General features: G+C 44.2%; 1 protein-coding gene across 5 annotated transcripts in view; it reads left to right on the forward strand.

Moving 5' to 3' along the window:
* Positions 1-4,208: 4,208 nt before the first annotated feature.
* LOC143769773 (death-associated protein kinase 2-like) overlaps positions 4,209-22,412 on the forward strand; it is a 98,454-nt gene continuing 80,250 nt past the window's right edge. For 2 of the 5 annotated variants that reach the window (XM_077258635.1, XM_077258668.1), the window contains exon 1: positions 4,755-4,899. The gene's annotated coding sequence lies outside the window, so the exon portion shown is untranslated. Of the gene's footprint in view, positions 4,584-4,754; positions 4,900-22,412 lie in introns of those variants that run through there. The other 3 variants (XM_077258660.1, XM_077258626.1, XM_077258654.1) reach the window with 3 other exon arrangements.

A 22,412-nucleotide genomic window follows, 5' to 3' on the forward strand; every position in this document is an offset into this window, starting at 1 on the left:
TCCTTGATGAGCTACAAGGGCCGTCTGTCATTCCGCCAATTTATTCCCTCCAAGAGAGCCAAATACGGCATAAAATTATACAAAGCATGCGAGAGCTCATCAGGGTACACGTCCACCTTTTTAATTTATGAAGGTAGGGACCGCCAAATAAACCCCCCAAACTGCCCCCAGACAATTGGTATCCCAGGCAAAATTGTCTGGGAGCTAATGACGCCCTTTCTCAATCAAGGGTACCACGTGTATACGGACAACTATTACACGAGCATCCCCCTATACAAATCCCTCCATGCTGCAAATACAGGGGCCTGTGGGACAGTGAGGAAAAATAGAGTGGGGCTTCCGTCACAGTTGGTGTCCAGACGCTTGGAGAGGGGGGCGTCATTCTCACTTGCAAGCGACCAACTTCTTGCAGTGAAGTGGAAAGACAGGAAGGATGTCTACATGCTTTCCACACTGCATACGGACACCACTGTGACGGTCAGAGAGAGGGGTGCCACCAGGGACAAAGAAAAACCTGTCTGCGTCACAGACTACAACAAACACATGGGTGGCGTAGACTTGTCAGACCAGGTTCTGCAACCATACCTGGTCAAGAGGAAGACCAGGGCATGGTATAAAAAGGTGGCAATCTATCTAATCCAAACTGCCACATATAACAGTTTTGTCCTATATAAAAAATCACAAGGACCACTTACGTTCCTGCACTTTCAGGAAAAAGTTGTAGAGAGCCTCATATTTGAGTCCATGGCACCGGGGGAATCCTTCGACTCTGAGGATTCCCGGAGACTTTCAGAACGCCATTTTCCTCACCCTGTCCCTGTCACTCCCACCCAAAGGTATCCTCAAAAAAGGTGCAGAGTTTGCAGAAAGCATGGCAGACGGAGTGATTCCCGATTCTATTGCCCCACATGCCCATCCCAACCAGGCCTTTGTATCTCCCCCTGTTTTGAGACCTACCACACCACCTACAATTATTAGTTTGTTTGTTTTTTTCAATAATTTTTATTTTCTGCTTAGTGGCCCAAGTAGTACAATTTGGAACAATTGATAAATATTATTTTAATTAGTAGATCCCATTTTACCCCATTTCATAATTAATTCCAGAACTTGATCAATCCCATACCAAACTACTATCCCAACAAATTCTCATCCACGTACCCACGTCTGTACGCTCTAGAGTGTGGACCCCACAAATGTTCTTGCAAAGTCAGGTCATCTGAAAATTCTAGAACTTGATCAATCCCATACCAAACTACTATCCCAACAAATTCTCATCCACGTACCCACGTCTGTACACTCTAGAGTGTGGACCCCACAAATGTTCTTGCAAAGTCAGGTCATCTGACAATTCTAGAACTTGATCAATCCCATGCCAAACTACTATTCCAACAAATTCTCGTCCACGTACCCATGTCAATAAGCGTTAGAATGTGGACCCCAGAAATGATCTTGAAAAGTGAGATCATCTGAAAATGAATTCTAGGACTTGATTACTCACAAACATTTTTGACCATTTATCTATTTTTGACCATTTTTTATGACTGTCTTGCTACACAAAACTTTGGCTTCCATTTATATTACTTATATTTATGTTGATGATACGGGCATGATCATTTTATTGTAGGATTTCTAAAAAAATTAGGAAGTTCCGTACTTATACACTATGGGCTTTACTTTATGGTTCTTGCCGAACCTCTGGTACCAGACAATACTTTCTATAGAGAACTGGTTGTTTTGTGCATATAGCGGTTCTGACCTTGGCGGGTGGGAGCTTGCTATGGTGTACCACGTCTATTGGCACATTTGTCCCCATATAGGGATTGATGGAGCTAAAAGGACGTTGTACGACCAGTCTCTGAAAGTGTCTGCCATTCTAGCCCTGATGGTGTTCTTTCATCTTTGGAACAAACTCCGCTTTGCCACTTAGTTGGCTGCATTTTCCTCCACATTTTGCCCTTCATTCCAGTACAGTTTATTCTTCCTGCTACAATATATGCAAATGCGGGACAACTGTTTTGTTAGCAAGACCAATTTTATAGTCAGCCAATGTGTTTTAGGAGCATGCCTCCCTCTGTGAGTAATAATTCCTGGAAGGATTTTCTTTTTTGCTCAATGTCTCTAGAAGCTTTGAATGGGTCCTGGATCTTCAATTTCAAATAAAGCCAAATTTGTCACATTGTGCCCCTTTCTGTCCAAGCCCTGCCATTTGTCCAAACAGAACTTTTTGACTACATATGGGATATCGCTGCACTCATAATAAAGTGGGTAACGAATTGTGGGGTCCACTTTTTGATGTTATTTCTGAAAAAGTGAGACATTCAGGTCTAAAACAAGATTCTCGTGGAAAAAAATGAATTTTTTCAGTATGCCGACCTAATGTTATCAAACTCTGTGTCGTACATGTGGGTTCAAATTGCTCAATATACCCCTGATTAAATTCTTTGAGGGGTGTAGTTTCCAAAACAGGGTCAGTTGTGGGGGGTTTCTGCTGTTAGGCACATCTACAAACCCAAAATGGCGTCGGCTCTCACAATTAAGAGATTAAAAAGTCAAACGGCGCTCCTTCCCTTCCAAGCTCCGCAGTGCGCCCAAACAGAGGTTTACCCCCACATACGGGGTATCGACATACTCAGAACAAATTGCACAACAACTTTTGGGAACCAATTTCTCTTGCTACCCTTGGGAAAATAAAAAAATGGTTGGTGAAAAGATCATTCTTGTGAAAAAAAAATTATTTTTAATTTTTTCGGCTCTACGTTATAAACTTGTGTGAAGCACTTGGGGGTTCAAAGTGTTGACCACATGCCTAGATAAGTTCCTTAGGGGGTCTAGTTTCCAAAATGGTGTCACTTGTGGGGGGTTTCCACTGTTTAGGCACATCAGCGCCTCTCCAAACGCGACATGGTGTCCGATCTCAATTCCAGGGAATTCTATGTTGAAAAAGCCAAATGGCGCTCCTTCCCTTCTGAGCTCTACTGTGCACCCAAACAGAGGTTTACCCCCACATATGGGGTATCGACATACTCAGGACAAATTGCACAACAACTTTTGGGAACCAATTTCTCTTGCTACCCTTGGGAAAATAAAAAATTGGGGGTGAAAAGATCATTCTTGTGAAAAAAAAAAGATTTTTAATTTTTTCGGCTCTACGTTATAAACTTGTGTGAAGCACTTGGGGGTTCAAAGTGTTGACCACACACCTAGATAAGTTCCTTAGGGGGTCTAGTTTCCAAAATGGGGTCACTTTTGGGGGGTTTCCACTGTTTAGGCGCATCAGCGGCTCTCCAAACGCGACATGGTGTTCGATCTCAATTCCAGGGAATTCTGTGTTGAAAAAGTCAAATGGCGCTCTTTCCCTTCGGAGCTCTGCTGTGGACCCAAAAAGTGGTCCCCCCCCACATATGATGTATCGACATTCTCCGGACAAATTGCTCAACAAATTATGTGGTTCATTTTATTTTTTTACACTTATGAAAATAAAAAAAATTGGTTCTGAAGTAAAATGTTTGTGAAAAAAAGTAAAATGTTCATTTTTTCCTTCCACATTGCTTCTGCTGCTGTGAACCACCTGAAGGGTTAATAAACTTCTTGAATGTGGTTTTGCGCACCTTGAGGGGTGCAGTTCTTAGAATGGTGTCACTTTTGGGTATTTTCAGCCATATAGACCCCTCAAACTGACTTCAAATGTGAGGTGGTCCCTAAAAAAAATGGTTTAGTAAATTTTGCTGTAAAAATAAGAAATTGCTGGTCAAATTTTAACCCTTATAACTCCCTAATATTTTTTTTTTTTTCCCCAAAATTGTGCTGATGTAAAGTAGACATATGGGAAATGTTATTTATTGACCATTTTGTGTGACATATCTCTCTGATGTAAGGGAATAAAAATTCAAATTTTGAAAATTGCAAAATTTTCAAAATTTTCGCCATATTTCCATTTTTTTAATAAATAAACGCAAGTAATATCGAAGAAATGTTACCACTAACATATGTCACGAGAAAACAATCTCAGAATCAGCAGGATCTGTTGAAGCGTTCCCGAGTTATGACCTCATAAAGTGACAGTGGTCAGAATTGTAAAAATTGGCTCGGTCATTAAGTACCAAATTGGCTCTGTCACTAAGGGGTTAAAGCCCCAGGGGTTGCCAGTAATCTAGGCAACAAGCCGGAACATACATTTTTAATAAAAGGTAAATTGCAGAGTTACTTTGGGAATATCCCATTCTGTAGGCAGCTTTCGCAGGGGAGTCACTGTTGTGTGTTCTCTCCTCTGCAGGTAATGCATGTGATTCATACATACTGATTATTATTGCAGGGCTGCACCTTTAAGAGCCCAGTCCCTTCCTGGTTGCTGCATACTATCGCCATACAGCTTCCCCAGCAAAAACACATTGCATTCAAGTCTGCCTATTACTATCTGTCACAACAGCTTCCTGACCTCCCCCTTCCCCTGCTCTGCAAGGCCCCAGCCCTGGAGACCAAATGTGAGCCATCCCTGCTCAGAACTTCACCAGCAGATGAGGATCCACCATGCAGAATGCCCTGTGACCTCCATCTGCAGGGAGCAGAGCTCCAGCCTGGACAAGGTAGGCTCCTCTCCCCCTCCAGCTAGGCACTGCAGTAACCCCTTCTTGCCAGGATTGCTACCTGCCCCCCACCTGGGAGTTCCAACCCCCCCCAAAATCCCATGCCATTGGGTTTGCACAATAGCCAAACAGGAGCTCCATTCCCCCCTCCCCACCCTGACTCCTCATTTGGAGGCTGGAATATGAAAAGTTTCACCCAACAGATTAGCTGCAGGCAGTTTGGCTTCAGAACTGAGCAAAAACTGCAGAGAATTGAGGCAGAAGGGGGGCCATTATCTGGAGCCCCCCACAGTCTTGAGGAGCTGGCAGTCTGCTGGTAAGTGCCCCCTTCCCCTGCTTTCTGGTTACATTTGTCTTCTGTTTGTTTTGTAACATTCTAGAATGTTTGTGTTTGGAATGTGATTACACTGTAACAACCTGGAGGCAAATCAATTTAACTGTTTCCTGCACTGGCAGTTGTGTTCTAAACCAAAAAAAAGTTTGGGCTCCATGATTTATGCTTTCAGTTAGCTGAGCACATTAGGCATTGCATTTTTTCTTTTCTTGCACTTTTTCAAAAATTGTTCCAAAAATTTTTTTTTCTATAATTGTGACCAAAAAAGCAACGTGTGAATGCAGCTGCTCAGCGCTGGATATGGAAGCACTTTTAGCATTGAGCTGTATAGGTGCAGGGACTATGAGATCTATGTTACCGTACATGTCAGCCATAACATTGCCATTGAAAACTTTTTCCACAGAGCAAATTGCAGAGTAATTCCCATTTGTACTGCTGAGTTATTATGTAATGTGGCGCATATATGACAGGGGGTTTACTGATACCGTATGGGGATTGTTACATCTAAAATTGCTTGTCTCGGGTAAAGATTGGTGTGTACTGTGAAGAAAGACAACTTCCAGCAATACCAACATATAGTATGTGTGCATGTATGTCACCAAACCTATTGACATATTAGACAAAGATAACACAAGTAATCAGAAAATGCAGGTTATAAATTAAGGTCTTCTTGTGTTAAGGGAAAAAAATCCAAACCTACAGGGCTCTGTGTGAAAGTGATTTCCCCCTAAACCTAATAACTGGTTGGGCCACCCTTAACAGCAACAACTGCAATCAAGCCTTTGAGATACCTGGCAATGAGTCTTTTACAATGCTCTAGAGGAATTTTGGCCCACTCATTATGACAACATAGCATTTAATCTTAATTATCTAGATGTAAATTCAGTAATGCACGAGGCATAGACTGTTATCTCTATGTTGACTTTTGAATTTATGCGTTTATTCTTCAGTTGGTCAAGAACCATACACTGTTGTCATATGAGTCTTAACGTTGATTTTTAGTATTTTTAAATGGCTGATGTTTACCTCTTATATCAGCTCCTAGAGCTTATTGTCTGCTATCTTTGTAAGACAGTGATGCAGGGTCATTGAACAATGGATGTTTGCTTAATATGTTGAATGACTGTTGTGTGGGTCCTGTGGCTTCAAAACAGAGGAGGAAAAAGTATGATTATATGATTAAATAATCAAACAATGCAAGTTAATCTCATCAACCCCCTCTCCTGACTTGAGCCCTATGGATACTTATGGGAAAGCCAGGATTGCGACCCGCCAGTCACCTGGCTCCATGGAGGTGTTCGGAGAAGCCAGGTTGTGACCCTCTGGTCACCTGGCCTTGTACCTCAATGGGCCGTCAGCTTCCTAAGCTTGTTGTTACATCCTCTTTGTGCGTGTCACCGGTGGGGTAACCCTGTAACTCTGAAGTTGCTTTTATCCCGGAGAGTCAGCAGAAGGGTGAGACTCTGTAATGCGCACCATCTTGGGGTATTTTGCTGGGACTGTTGTATGTGTTATTTGCCTGTTTTGTGGATCAATAAAGTACTGCCAAACTGTGTTACTCCCACCCTGTGTTGTCTGGGTAGTGTGCCACATTAAAAGGAGAGCAGGCGTTCGGTGGGATGATTCCTGGTCCATCAGGTTTCAACAACCGGACTAGAGCACCTGCTGACTCCCGTATCTCCAAATTCACCTTTGCAGAATTGTTGTAATTCAGCCACATTGGAGTGTTTCAGAGCCAGAACCACCTTTTTAAGGTCATGCCACAGCATCTCAATTGGATTAAGGTCAGGACTTTGACTAGGCCCCTTCAAAGTCATAATTTTGTTTTCCTTAAGCCATTCAGAGGTGGACTTGCTGGAGTGCTTTGGATCATTGTCCTGCTGCATAACCCAAGTGTACTTCAGCTTGAGGTCATGAACAAATGGCTGGACATTCTCAGTCAGGATTTTTTGGTAGACAGCAGTATTCATGGTTCCATTTACCACAGCAAGTCTTCAAGGTCCTCAAGCATCGTGTAACGGGCTGGGTGCTGGAACCACTGTGCTAAAGCCCAAGGAAGACCTTGAGGAGCGTGACTAGAAGCTTCACCCAATCTGACCACGGACACGCAGCAGCTAACAACACCGCGGTCCGTGGAGAGACAAGGGAGGTGATTCAGGTGCTACTCCAGGACAGACTTTGGGTAGATGGCAGCTGACCCCTAGGAACAGGTAGCTGGGATGGCCTCGGGGGAATGTCCAACAGATGCAGGTAGGCAGAGAACATGACAGGAGCCGCAGGTGCAGACAGGACAGCCTGACAGAGAGATGAGCACTGGTGGGTGCAGCTGGCTTGGCTGCCTTTGAGGTGGGCACTTGCGGGTTCAGAAGGCTAGGACACAAGTACTGGGACCTGAGAATTGACAACCATATTAGGAACAAACAACATTGCACAGGCTCCTTCATGTTAGAGGATGCGTTTTAAATAGCAACTGACCTCCAGTTATTGGCTGGGGATACTTTAGAGGAAAGTGCGCAGCCCCTTTAAGAAAGAGGAGGGGTGCATGCACGTGCGCCCTAAGCACAGTGCCCCGAGACCTGCTAAGAGTGTACGCACCCCGGGCAGCAGCAGACCCGGAAGGAGCAGGACGTGAGCCTTGGTGGTGAGTACGCTGGTGACTCTGCAGGGAGAGAGGGACTGCAAGCAGAGATGCGGGTGCTACACAGCAAAACAGCCTCAGAAAATCACATTACCACCACCATATTTTACTGTTGGTGTGATGTTCTTTTTCTGAAATGCTGCGTTACTTCTACGCCAGATGTACTGGGACACACACCTTCCAAAAAGTTGAACTTTTGTCTCATCACTCCATAGAGAATTCTCCAATAGTCTTGGGGATCATCAAGATGTTTTATGGCAAAACTAAGACAAGCCTTTATGTTCTAATTGCTTAGGAGTGGTTTTTGTCTTGGAACTCTGCCGTGCAGGCCATTCTTGCCCAGTCTCTTGTTGGTGGAGTCATGAGGAAAGTGAGACCTGCAGTTCTTTGGATGTTGTTGAGGGGTCTTTTGTGACCTCTTGGATGAGTTGTTGCTGCGCTATTAGGGTAATTTTGGTCAGCTGGCCACTCCTGGGAAGGTTCACTAGTGTTCCATGTTTTCGCCATTTGTGGATAATGGCTCTCACTGTGGTTGGCTGGAGTCCCAAAGCTTGAGAAATGGCTTTATAACCTTTCTCAGACTGATACATCTCAATCTAATATATAAAGCTGAATGTGTGTATGTATGTATGTGTGTATGTCCGGGATTGGCATCTGCACCGTCGCAGCTACAGCCACAAAATTTTGCACAGCACACGTCTGGACCCCGAGAGCGTCATAGGCTATGTTGTGAGGTGAAATTTTAACCCCGCGCGTTCCAATTCACCAAACAATTTTGCCCCTATCTACATAATGGGGGAAAAAGTGAAGGGAAAAGTGTTGGAGGAAAATTGACAGCTGCCAGATGTGAACAATGAGGACTTAAAGAATGAGAGCGATGGCGCCAAAGATTATATACTGTACAGTTGCTAAGGTGGGGCCCCGACATGGGATACTCACCACACATGGGGATATGAACACAAACACAAAATGCGCCACACACTACCACGTGCTTGAACACATATACGACCCTCAGCGCACATTTCACCACACACACACCAACCTCCCCACATAAAAGTCGAAACACAAAAGTCACCACTCAAAACTCGCCACGCGCAAAACTCGCTACATGCAAAACTCGCCATATGCAAAACTAGGCTCACGCAAAACTCGCCACACGTGCAAAACTCACCTCATGGAAAACTCACCTCATGCAAAACTTGCACACACAGAAAAATTGCCACATGTACAAAAGTTGCACCACATGCAAAAGTTGCCTCACACAAAACTTGCACATACTCAAAACGCACCACACATAAAACTCGCCACGCGCAAAACTCGCCATGCACAAATCTTGCTGCACACAACTTGCTACACTAACCTGTCACATGCAACTCGACACACAAAATGTTGCTACACGCATGTCGCCACACAAAACTCATCTCACAAAAGTCGCTACATGCATGTCGCCACACGCAACTCAACACACACAACTTGACACATGAAACTCGCCCTAAAACACACACAAGTCTGGTATTGTCCTTCAAAAATAAAAATCTGATTAATAAGCAGACAAACTACAAGAGCAACAACTGTACCATATAGGAAATACGGCAGCTGTCAGTCACATGACCTGTCTATTATGTGTATGTGTGAGCTAATATATACTGCCAGGGGGGAGGGCTTCCTGTAGGCTGGGGATTTATCAGGCTGCCAATAGCAACCAATCACAGCTCAGCTTCTATTTTGCTACAGTTAATTAACCTGAGCTCTGATTGGTTAATATAGGCAACAAAGACATTCTCAGTATAACAAAGCTAATATATGTTGTGAAATTCTTCTATTAGCTTAGTTTTTGCCTTTTAATAATTACATTTCTATCTATTTGTTTTGTGGTTTTTGTGTGCAGAATACATTTTTGTTAACACATTCTATTTTGCTAACAGCAGTCATTAACCCGGGCGAAGCCGGGTAGTACAGCTAGTTACTGTATATACTCGAGTATAATAAAACCTGAATATAAGCTGAGGAACCTAATTTTGCCACGAAAAACTGTGAAAACTTATTGACTCGAGTATAAGCCGGGTATGCAATGTTCACTCATCCCTATCCTGATATACATGGCCCCCACATCCCTATCCTGATATGCATGGCCTCCACATCCCTATCCTGATATGCATGGCCCCCACATCCCTATCCTGATATGCACGGCCTCCTCATCCCTATCCTGGTATGCATGGCACCCTCATCCCTATCCTGATATGCATGCCCCCCTCATCCCTATCCTGGTATGCATGGCTCCTCATCCCTATCCTGGTATGCATGGTCCACTCATCGCTATCCTGGTATGCATGGCCCCCTCATCCCCATCCTTGACTGCATGGTTCCTCATCCCTATTCTGGTACGCATGGCCCCTCATCCCTATTCTTGTATGCATGGCTCCCATCAAATAATCATAAAAAAAAAAGCCATTACACTTACCTTCTCGGCTCTTCCTCGCAGCGTCTTGTTCCGATGCCAGCAGCTGCTTTATACTTGTAAGCAGTGCATGACAGGGACATCATGCACTGCTTACAAGCAGAGAACAGCTGCCAGAATACTCACTGTTCTCCACGCCGGGACTATGTGCGTGGAGGGCAGTGAGTATTCATTGCTATTAAGTAGCACGCACAGTGTCATCTGCAGCCTCCATTCGGTCACATGACTCCACTACTTACGGGAATGAGTAATCACCTCTCTCCATGCCTATGGGAGTGGAGAGACGTAAATATTAATTTCTCTTAAGTAGCGGTCACATGTGACTGCCCGGCAGCTGCAGGAAGCTGGCTGCTGCAGTTGACACTGTGCACGATATAAGAAAAATGAATATTCATTGCCAACACAGTAGTTAGCCGCAGCAACCGGCTCCTGCCTCCTGTGACCCGCTGCTCCGCTGCTCGCCCTCCATCCTCTGGGACAATGACTCGAGTATAAGCCGAGGGGGGCGTTTTCAGTACAAAAAAATGTGCTGAAAAACTCAGCTTACACACAAGTACAGTGGGGCAAAAAAGTATTTAGTCAGTCAGCAATAGTGCAAGTTCCACCACTTAAAAAGATGAGAGGCGTCTGTAATTTACATCATAGTTAGACCTCAACTATGGGACACAAACTGAGAATAAAAAATCCAGAAAATCACATTGTCTGTTTTTTTATCATTTTATTTGCATATTATGGTGGAAAATAAGTATTTGGTCAGAAACAAACAATCAAGATTTCTGGCTCTCACAGACCTGTAACTTCTTCTTTAAGAGTCTCCTCTTTCCTCCACTCATTACCTGTAGTAATGGCACCTGTTTAAACTTGTTATCAGTATAAAAAGACACCTGTGCACACCCTCAAACAGTCTGACTCCAAACTCCACTATGGTGAAGACCAAAGAGCTGTCAAAGGACACCAGAAACAAAATTGTAGCCCTGCACCAGGCTGGGAAGACTGAATCTGCAATAGCCAACCAGCTTGGAGTGAAGAAATCAACAGTGGGAGCAATAATTAGAAAATGGAAGACATTCAAGACCACTGATAATCTCCCTCGATCTGGGGCTCCACGCAAAATCCCACCCCGTGGGGTCAGAATGATCACAAGAACGGTGAGCAAAAATCCCAGAACCATGCGGGGGGACCTAGTGAATGAACTGCAGAGAGCTGGGACCAATGTAACAAGGCCTACCATAAGTAACACGCTACGCCACCATGGACTCAGATCCTGCAGTGCCAGACGTGTCCCACTGCTTAAGCCAGTACATGTCCGGGCCCGTCTGAAGTTTGCTAGAGAGCATTTGGATGATCCAGAGGAGTTTTGGGAGAATGTCCTATGGTCTGATGAAACCAAACTGGAACTGTTTGGTAGAAACACAACTTGTCGTGTTTGGAGGAAAAAGAATACTGAGTTGCATCCATCAAACACCATACCTACTGTAAAGCATGGTGGTGGAAACATCATGCTTTGGGGCTGTTTCTCTGCAAAGGGGCCAGGACGACTGATCCGGGTACATGAAAGAATGAATGGGGCCATGTATCGTGAGATTTTGAGTGCAAACCTCCTTCCATCAGCAAGGGCATTGAAGATGAAACGTGGCTGGGTCTTTCAACATGACAATGATCCAAAGCACACTGCCAGGGCAACGAAGGAGTGGCTTCGTAAGAAGCATTTCAAGGTCCTGGAGTGGCCTAGCCAGTCTCCAGATCTCAACCCTATAGAAAACCTTTGGAGGGAGTTGAAAGTCCGTGTTGCCAAGCGAAAAGCCAAAAACATCACTGCTCTAGAGGAGATCTGCATGGAGGAATGGGCCAACATACCAACAACAGTGTGTGGCAACCTTGTGAAGACTTACAGAAAACGTTTGACCTCTGTCATTGCCAACAAAGGATATATTACAAAGTATTGAGATGAAATTTTGTTTCTGACCAAATACTTATTTTCCACCATAATATGCAAATAAAATGATAAAAAAACAGACAATGTGATTTTCTGGATTTTTATTTCTCAGTTTGTCTCCCATAGTTGAGGTCTACCTATGATGTAAATTACAGACGCCTCTCATCTTTTTAAGTGGTGGAACTTGCACTATTGCTGACTGACTAAATACTTTTTTGCCCCACTGTATATACGGTACTTTGTAGCTCATATGTTTTAGAATTTCTTTGGATCGCGGCATGATGTGTGTGTTGCGATCCGTTATTGCAGTTACTTTATGTTACAGATTAATACTTATCAGAACTATTACGATTCTTCCTATACAGGAGGCCGCACCAGTTCCCTACTTCTGATTTAGTGACACCATATAGACATATTGGAAACTTTATATGAAGTTCACTGAGGAGAAATCTCATTTGTAAAGTACTTCTCCAACTTTTGAATATTGTAATTTCAGCCTGTGTCCACTGGGGGCGCTATAATGAACTGATAGGGAATTGCTAGTTAAGCGATTTAAAATGACAGCAGCTGCATAGATTATGTTCAGTTCTGCCATAGGAGAGGGTCTGCGGCCATGATCTGTGTGGTTTCTGATGACATCCCAGGTAGTCTTCTGAATATTACAGACCTGTGTACCATCTTATTAATTGGTTTCTGATTAAATTAGCTGTAACGTGTATTTATATTCGTGTGGTAATTATATTTCAAGCTTCGGGGCTGGCAATAATCTGTGTAATGCTTAATTTAATCTCTATCTCTTAGGCTGGGGTCACACATGCGTGTTTTACGTACGTAAGAGCGCAAAAACTACGTACGTAAAACTCGCATTACATACGGCACAATGCTTCTCAATGGGGCTGCTCCTATTAGCCGTATATTACGGTTCAGTATTATACGGCTTTCTACGGCCGTACAAAATCGCAGCATGCTGCGTTTGTCAGCGTATTGCGCAAATAATACGCCAATGAAAGTCTATGGGGGCGAGAAAAATACGGATTCCACACGGACCAGCAGTGTGACTTGCGAGAAATACGCAGCGGTGTTAGTGAAAAGTCGGTAATTCAATTGCCGGCTTTTCATTTCTCCTTCACAAACCCGACATGATATGAGACATGATTACATACAGTAAACCATCTCATATCCCCTTTTTTTTTTGCATATTCCACACTACTAATGTTAGTAGTGTGTATGTGCAAAATTTCAGCGCTGTAGCTGCTGAAATAAAGGGTTAAATGGCGGAAAAAATTGGCGTGGGCTCCCGCGCAATTTTCTCCGCCAGAATGGTAAAGCCAGTGACTGAGGGCAGATATTAATAGCCAGGAGAGGGTCCATGGTTATTGCCCCCCCCCGTGGCTACAAACATCTGCCCCCAGCCACCCCAGAAAAGGCACATCTGGAAGATGCGCCTATTCTGGCACTTGGCCACTCTCTTCCCACTCCCTGTAGCGGTGGGATATGGGGTAATGAAGGGTTAATGCCACCTTGCTATTGTAAGGTGACATTAAGCCAGATTAATAATGGAGAGGCGTCAATTATGACACCTATCCATTATTAATCCAATTGTATGAAAGGGTTAAAAAACACACACACACATGATTTAAAAGTAGTTTAATGAAATAAACACAGCGGTTGTTGTAATAATTTATTGTTCTCGCAATCCATCAGGAACACCCTCGCTTGGCAAAATAATAAACGCACAAGATACATACCTTCTGGTGAACCGTCTCGTCCCACGAAGTAATCCATCTGAAGGGGTTAACTAATATTACAGGCACGAGCTGCGATAAACCACTCGCTCGTACCTGTAATCCCCGGCGAATGAATGAAATGTAGGTCATTGACCTACATTTCCTTCAGTCGCGTTGATGCGCCCCCTGGTGGATGTCCTCATATGACCTGGAGCGTGGGAAAAAGTTCCCAGGCTGCAGTTCATGAGAACATCCACTAGAGGGCGCCTCACCGCGACTCAATGTAAGTACAGATCACTGCTTTCCTTTCAGCACCCGGGGATTACAGGCACGGAGCACAGCTGCATTTAGCAGGGCTCCTGCCTGTAATATTAGTTAACCCCTTCAGATGGATTACTTCGTGGGACGTGATCTGACATCAGAAGGTATGTATCTTGTGTGTTTATTATTTTGCCAAGCGAGGGCCTGGAAATGGATTGCGAGAACAATAAATTATTACAACAACCGCTGTGTTTATTTCATTAAAATCCTTTTTAATCGTGTGTGTGTGTTTTTTAACACTTTCCAACAATTGGATTAATAATGGATAGGTGTCATAATTGACGCCTCTCCATTATTAATCTGGCTTAATGTCACCTTACAATAGCAAGGTGGCATTAACCCTTCATTACCCCATATCCCACCGCTACAGGGAGTGGGAAGAGAGTGGCCAAGTGCCAGAATAGGCGCATCTTCCAGATGTGCCTTTTCTGGGGTGGCTGGGGGCAGATGTTTGTAGCCAGGGGGGGCCAATAACCATGGACCCTCTCTAGGCTATTAATATCTGCCCTCAGTCACTGGCTTTACCGCTCTGGCGGAGAAAATTGCGCGGGAGCCCACGCCAATTTTTTCCGCCATTTAACCCTTTATTTCAGCAGCTACAGCGCTGAAATTTTGCACATACACACTACTAACGTTAGTAGTGTGGAATATGCAAAAAAAAAGGGGGATATGAGATGGTTTACTGTATGTAATCATGTCTCATATCCTGTCGGGTTTGTGCAGGAGAAATGAAAAGCCGGCAATTGAATTACCGGCTGTTAACAGATATCGCGCTGAATGAAATCTAAATACAGAATATATATATGTGTCTCAATGACAAATATATATATATATATATACTGTATATATGTTTTCCCTAACATTTGAGCACATAAATCCATTAGATGTCGGTTTTGCAAGCCTGCGCGAAAATCTCGCAGTACGGATGCCATACGGATTACATACGGAGGATGCCATGCGCAAAATACGCTGAAACACCCTGACTACGGATCAATATTTTGGGAACATTTCTCCGTATTACGGCCGTAGTACGGATGTATAATACGTGGCGTATTGTCTTACGCCATGTGTGACTCCAGCCTCATTGTCTCGTTAGTTAAAGAAGTCCTCTGGGGGAACACACCACAGCTCTCGTGCTTGCTCTGGCATCATAGACATACTCAAAAAATGTACCACCAATAGCAATTGTCAGAGTGCTTTACTTAAAGGGGAACTCAAGCATAAAGGCATGAGATTCCCTGCTCAAAAAACTGTAGCTCTGGGGATGAAGGGGCGCTTGGTCATAATCTTGTCACTGCGCAGCCGGAATAGAAGAGTTGGAGTCTCTCTAGATGTGAGCAGAGCATATTGACTTCTCCTCACCAGAAAATGACTCCTTAAGGAATTATTGGGATCAGGAACTAATTTGGAGAATTTCCGGGCAGGGTCTCTTCCACATTTACACTCTGCAGATGTAGGAGCTGCGCGGGGGACGAAACGGTTAGTTGGATCTGCCATTCTGAGTAATGTTGCATGAATGATTCCTGCCAGGTTCCTACTATAGTCCCTGAGGACTATCCGAGGAATGTGCTGAAGACAAGAAATACTTAGATTTCACATTCTGGCACGTTGGAGGGTGCAGGCTGTTGTCACCAGAGGCCCTTGTTAGGACATTTGGGAATTGGAGGATACGAATGGAGGTTATATTGGACTTGTAGACAGTGCGGCTGAAGGCGGCCAACATGTAGACTGACTTGTTTACTGGCTGTCCAGGTTGAGAATCCCAACATCGTAACTTGTCTATAAGTTAATATTTTCCAGATGTTTGTATCTGTATGTGGGCGTGCGCTAGCGATGCGTCCGACATTGCAGTCAATGGCAGCCGTAACGGACTACGTTACACCGCGTTTATACCCCGGTGTAACGTAGTCCGTTAGACGGACTGCCAGGACGCAATGTGAACCCTTATACTCACCCAGGGGCGTTCCCGCTGCGGTCCGGTCCAATGGGTGTTGCGGTCCGGTCCGGGGCCTCCCATCTTCATAGGATGACGTCCTCTTCTTGTATTCACGCTGCGGCTCCGGCGCAGGCGTACTTTGTCTGCCCTGCTGAGGGCAGAGCAAAGTACTGCAGTGCGCAGACACCGGACCTCTCTGACCTTTCCCAGTGCCTGCGCACTGCAGTACTTTGCTCTGCCCTCAGCAGGGCAGACATAGTATGCCGGAGTCGCAGCGTGAAAACAAGAAGAGGAAGTCATCCTATGAAGATGGGAGGCCCCGGACCGGACCGTGACGCACATCGGACCGGACCGCAGCGGGACCGCCCCTGGGTGAGTATAATCTGACCTCTTTTTCTCATCTTTCAGGATACATCGGGGGCTTATCTACAGCACTCCAGAATGCTGTAGATAAGCCCCTGATGCTGGTGGGCTTAGCTCATCTTCGATTTTGGGGGTGACAGGTTCCCTTTAATGTTGCCGAGATGCAGTATCACACTCATCCAGTAGACGAGTGGTGCTGATTTTGGAAGTGAGCATCCATGTCTTTCTAATCTTGTTGATTTACAGAAGGCGGTATTTTTAGTTATTGATGCTGAATATTTTGAACATGAAAGCAAAGGGCGGTCTCTGGTCATGTGTCTGTATGTATGTAGGCTATTCTGTCTGTGGCAGTGATCTTTTAAGAGTACTGGAGCCTGGCAGCATGCATCATTGAAAAGGCAAAGTCTATGTGTTTCCTAGCTAAGTGGTTGCGGACCACTTCCACTGCTTCTGTTATGTGGGCTGAAGGTCCATCACCCCCGCTTGCAAGTGTAGCTAGAGATTAAAACTGAACCAAGCCTATAATGTGCCCACCAATGTTTGCATGTTGCAATACTGTAAGTTATGATGTGATGCCAATGGTGACAATCTCTGTACAACACTGCGGAATGTTAATATTAAATAAGCAACAGGAAATAGTAATAACAGCCAAGTGTCTGTGCCAGTAGACTGTATCGGCCAAGCGTCTGTGCCAGTGGACTGTAATAGCCAAGCGTCTGTGTGCCAGTGGACTGTATTGGCCAAGCGTCTGTGCCAGTGGACTGTATCGGCCAAGCGTCTGTGGCAGTGGACTGAGGTATTCTTTGTGGTATTCTGCCCACCTTTACATTACCAGGTTGCATTTGAGAGGTGAAGACTTTCTGGTAGCCATGGGTATGACATTTATATGGTTCTCTCTGACCTCCTAACTGGGTTGTGCCATCTTTCTTCAGCTGCGGCTTTATCACCAGGGTAGTATGGATCTGCTATGGCACTTCTAGCATCCGTGAGGGTGGAGGTTCCAGCTGCAGAAAAAGCATTCTCAGGAATGTCACCTTTTGCTATCTTGACCTTATTAAACAGGTCTTCAAAGAGAAAAGAGCCTACTAGGAGACTCCTCAGGGAGCGGAGAGACTGGACACACCTGAGGGATTTGTCGCTTTCAAGACAAGGAGCTTGGCAGACAACTACAGGATCATAAAGTTTCCTACTACAATATGACTAAAGAGTAAAGGAAGTAATCTGAGTGCAAAGAACAATACTTTCCAAGATGTGAGTTTTCTCTTCAGCCATTTGTACCCATATTGCTTTTTACTCTCCCACAAAGCCTTTTAACGATTTCCTGCACAGTCGGAGAATACAATATTTTGGCCAGTGCAGCACAAGATCAGATAGTGTGTGTAGACCACAGACTGCATGTTTTGGCCTTTTCCTTCCTTCCTTACGCTGATATATCAGAATTTACTTACATTCGCACTAGGACTAGATGTTGCTCGGTTGGACTATATACACTCAATAAGTCAGTAGCCAATAGAAGATGATACAAATATGTATCATCTTCTGAAGTTTGCTAGAGAGCATTTGGATGATCCAGAGGAGTTTTGGGAGAATGTCCTATGGTCTGATGAAACCAAACTGGAACTGTTTGGTAGAAACACAACTTGTCGTGTTTGGAGGAAAAAGAATACTGAGTTGCATCCATCCAACACCATACCTACTGTAAAGCATGGTGGTGGAAACATCATGCTTTGGGGCTGTTTCTCTGCAAAGGGGCCAGGACGACTGATCCGGGTACATGAAAGAATGAATGGGGCCATGTATCGTGAGATTTTGAGTGCAAACCTCCTTCCATCAGCAAGGGCTTTGAAGATGAAACGTGGCTGGGTCTTTCAACATGACAATGATCCAAAGCACACTGCCAGGGCAACGAAGGAGTGGCTTCGTAAGAAGCATTTCAAGGTCCTGGAGTGGCCTAGCCAGTCTCCAGATCTCAACCCTATAGAAAACCTTTGGAGGGAGTTGAAAGTCCGTGTTGCCAAGCGAAAAGCCAAAAACATCACTGCTCTAGAGGAGATCTGCATGGAGGAATGGGCCAACATACCAACAACAGTGTGTGGCAACCTTGTGAAGACTTACAGAAAACGTTTGACCTCTGTCATTGCCAACAAAGGATATATTACAGTATTGAGATGAATTTTTTTTTCTGACCAAATACTTATTTTCCACCATAATATGCAAATAAAATGATTAAAAAAAACAGAAAATGTGATTTTCTGGATTTTTTTTTCTCAGTTTGTCTCCCATAGTTGAGGTCTAACTATGATGTAAATTACAGACGCCTCTCATCTTTTTAAGTGGTGGAACTTGCACTATTGCTGAATGACTAAATACTTTTTTGCCCCACTGTATAGTTTTATGGGAAAACCAAATCACAAGTTTTACTAAATATTTTTCCTACAACATTATATATCCATTTCCTGAGCTCTTCCTGCTCTACAACATGGTGCTCACAGATCGGACACAGGTTCCCTCACCTGAGAAAAAAAATACAGCAGGTCAGTTACTTGATGGAAAGTGTGAAAATGGTTGACACTAATTTTTTTTAAGTGACTGTACAGCATGGAAATTATTTCTTATCTTCCAGATATCTTGGGAGATATTCAATGTTACTCGTTGACTTGCTTTATAATTTTTCTCAGTCAAGGGAATCTGTTACGATAAAAATGCTGTCTGATCCGTGGGCATCATGTTGTAGAGCAGGAGAAGGGCAGATTGATATATACAGTGGGGGAAATAAGTATTTGATACTCTGCTGATTTTCAAGTTTTCCCACCTTCAAAGGATGGAGAGGTCTGTAATTTTTATCATAGGTAAGATTCACCTGTGAGAGGTAAAATCTTAAAGAAATCCAGAAAATCACATTGTATGATTTTACATACCGTAATTAATTAGCATTATAATTGCATGAAATAAGTATATGATACAATAGAGAAATAAACCTAATATTTGGTACAGAACCCTTTGTTTGCAATTACAGAGGTCAGACGTTTCCTGTAGTTCTTGACCAGGTTTGCACACACTGCAGCAGGGATTTTGGCCCCCTCCTCCATACAGATCTTCTCCAAGTCTTTTGTAGCGGTCACTGGGCAACATTGAGTTTCAGCTCCCTCCAAAGATTTTCTATTGGGTTCAGATCTGGAGACTGGCTAGGCCACTCCAGGACCATGAAATGCTTCTTACGGTGCCGCCTCCTTAGTTGCTCTAGCTGTGTCTTTCGGGTCATTGTCATGCTGGAAGACCCAGCCACGACCCAACTTCAATGCCCTAAGTGAAGGAGGTTATTAGCCAAAATCTTGCAATACATGACCCCATCCATCCTCCCTTCAATAAGATGCAGTTGTCCTGCCCTCTTTGCAGAAAAGCACCCCCAAATTATGATGCTTCCCCCGCTATGCATCACCGTCATGGTTGAGATGGTGTTCTTGGGGTTGTACTTATCCTTCTTCTTCCTCCAAACACAGTGAGCGGAGTCAGTACCAAAAAGTTCTATTTTGGTCTCATCTGACGACATGACCTTATCCCATGCCTCCTCTGGATCATCCAGATGGTCATTGGCGAACTTCAAACATGCCTGGACATGTGCTGGTGTTGAGTCCCCTACTTAGCGTTCCCTGCAGGATTTTAATTTATGACAGCGTAGTGGTAGTGTGTTACTAACAGTAATGTTTGAGACTGTGAGCCCAGCTCTATTCAGGCTACTGACCTGGTCCTCCTGAGTAGTTCTGGGCTGATTCCTGACCTTTCTCAGAATCATCCTTACCCCTCGAAGAGAGATTCTTGCATGGAGCCCCAGACCGAAGAAGATTGACAGTCATCTTATGTTTCTCCCATTTTCTAATAATTGTGCCTACAGTTGTTTTCTTATCACCAAGCTGCTTTCTTATTGTCCTCTAGCTCATCCCGGCCTTGTATAGGTGTACAATTTTGTCCCTGGTGTCCTTAGACAGCTGTTTGGTCTTGGCCATGGTGGAGAGGTTGGAGAGTGACTGTGTGTGTCGACAGGTGTCTTTTATACAGGTAACGAGGTCAAACAGGTGCAATTAATACAAGTAATGAGTGCAGAAGAGGAGGGCTTCTTAAAGAAAACTAACAGGTCTGTGTGAGCCAGACTTCTTGCTGGTTGGTAGGTGGTCACATACTTATTTCATGCAATAAAATACAATATAATTATTTAAAAATCATAATGTGATTTTCTGTTTTTTATTTTTACATTCTGCCTCTCACAGGTATAGTGTACCTACGATAAAAATTACAGACCTCTCCATTCTCTGTAGGTGGGGAAACTTGCGAAATTGGCCGAGTATCAAATTCTTATTTTCCCCACTGTAGTTTTATGGGAAAATATTTAGTACAACTTGTCTCTTTTTTAGTTTTAGACTAAGGAGTCCAGTGGGCGGTCTTACTTGGGGAGTGGAACCACCCACTGGACTCCTGGAAACCTAAAATAAATTTAATACAAATGATACAAATTATTTTTCCCATTAAAATTATATATCAATTTACTCAGCTCCTCCTGCTCTACAACATGGCGCTCACAGATCGGTCTCAGAATCCCTCGCCGGAGAAAAATTATACAGCAGGTCACATTGTGAAAGCTATTGAAACTTATTTTGTAGTGGCTGTGCAGCAGGGAAATGATTTCTTATATTCCATATGTCTTGGAAGGTGTTCCCTATTAATTATGAGTTGTCTGCCTGACCTGTATTCTTTTTCTGTGTTTATGGTCTGTGTTCATTTTGATGACCCCCAGGGACTATAATGACCCCTGTGTTGAGTTTTTCAGGGAACTATTTTAGGTGTGCCGAAATCCTTTTTTCGTTTTTAGGCTACTACACTGTTAACACTCAGAAGTCACAAGAAAAATATCCAACCGCCTGATGGTTTCATTCCAGGAATACTTGTGAGTTTATGGTAATTCCAGTGGAAGTAATGTCATTTTGGGCTTTTATGGCTGGACAGTGCGACATTTATCTCTGCTGTGAATGCAGTTTTTGGCATTCTGTGGATTACACAACGTGTTTGTGTAGCTGGATGAAAGGCTCCTTGTACTGATGCGCTGCATTTGCTGGTAACATCTGTTTGTTAATTTACCCTCCAGAAACCCCTAACAAATTCCCCAGTAATAAAAACCAGAAGGGCCAGTGATGAAAATAGGATAGAGCTTATCCAGATGTCTACAGTCCACTGACATTATTCATGCCTGTCAGGGGCGCAGCTACAGTGGGTGCAGAGGTAGCGGTCACACCCGAGCCAAATCGGTCAAAACTGTTATTTCCGAGCTCCCCATGTGCTTGGGTGCGACTCAGCCGAACCTGTGATTACTGTGGGACCAGTCAACCTTCTAATGTGTAAAAGGGTTTCCTAATTTTAGAGGTATTCAGGAAAAAAGAGGAATTGGGCATGTTGAACATCAATATGCCCAATCTTTTTACTCACAAGGAAGATAAGCTGATACAAGAGGTGTCTGGTAACCACTTATTCCCCTCTCCCTGTCATAAACACATGCATATGTATAGGAATCGGTTCCAGAGGAATAGCCTAAAGGTACCGTCACACTCAGCGACGCTGCAGCGATATAGACAACGAGCCGATCGCTGCAGCGTCGCTGTTTAGGTCGCTGGGGAGCTGTCACACAGACAGCTCTCTCCAGCGACCAACGATCAGGGGAACGACTTCGGCATCGTTGAAACTGTCTTCAACGATGCCGAAGTCCCCCTGCAGCACCCGGATAACCAGCGCGTCCACATGGTTACGCGCTGCTGCTCAGAGCTTCCTGCACTGACTGTAAAGTAGAGCACAGCGGTGACGTCACTGTGCAGCAGCGCGTAACCATGTGGACGCTGGGGGACGTGACAGACATCAGAAGGTGAGTATGTAGTGTTTTTTTTTTTACTTTTACAATGGTAACCAGGGTAAATATCGGGTTACTAAGCGTGGCCCTGCACTTAGTAACCCGATGTTTATCCTGGTTACCAGTGAACACATCGCTGGATCAGTGTCACACACGCCGATACAGCGATGACAGCGGGTGATCAAGCGACGAAATAAAGTTCTGGCCTTCTAGCTCCGACCAACGA

Source organism: Ranitomeya variabilis, chromosome 1 (assembly GCF_051348905.1).
Source record: "Ranitomeya variabilis isolate aRanVar5 chromosome 1, aRanVar5.hap1, whole genome shotgun sequence".
Taxonomy (NCBI): domain Eukaryota; kingdom Metazoa; phylum Chordata; class Amphibia; order Anura; family Dendrobatidae; genus Ranitomeya; species Ranitomeya variabilis.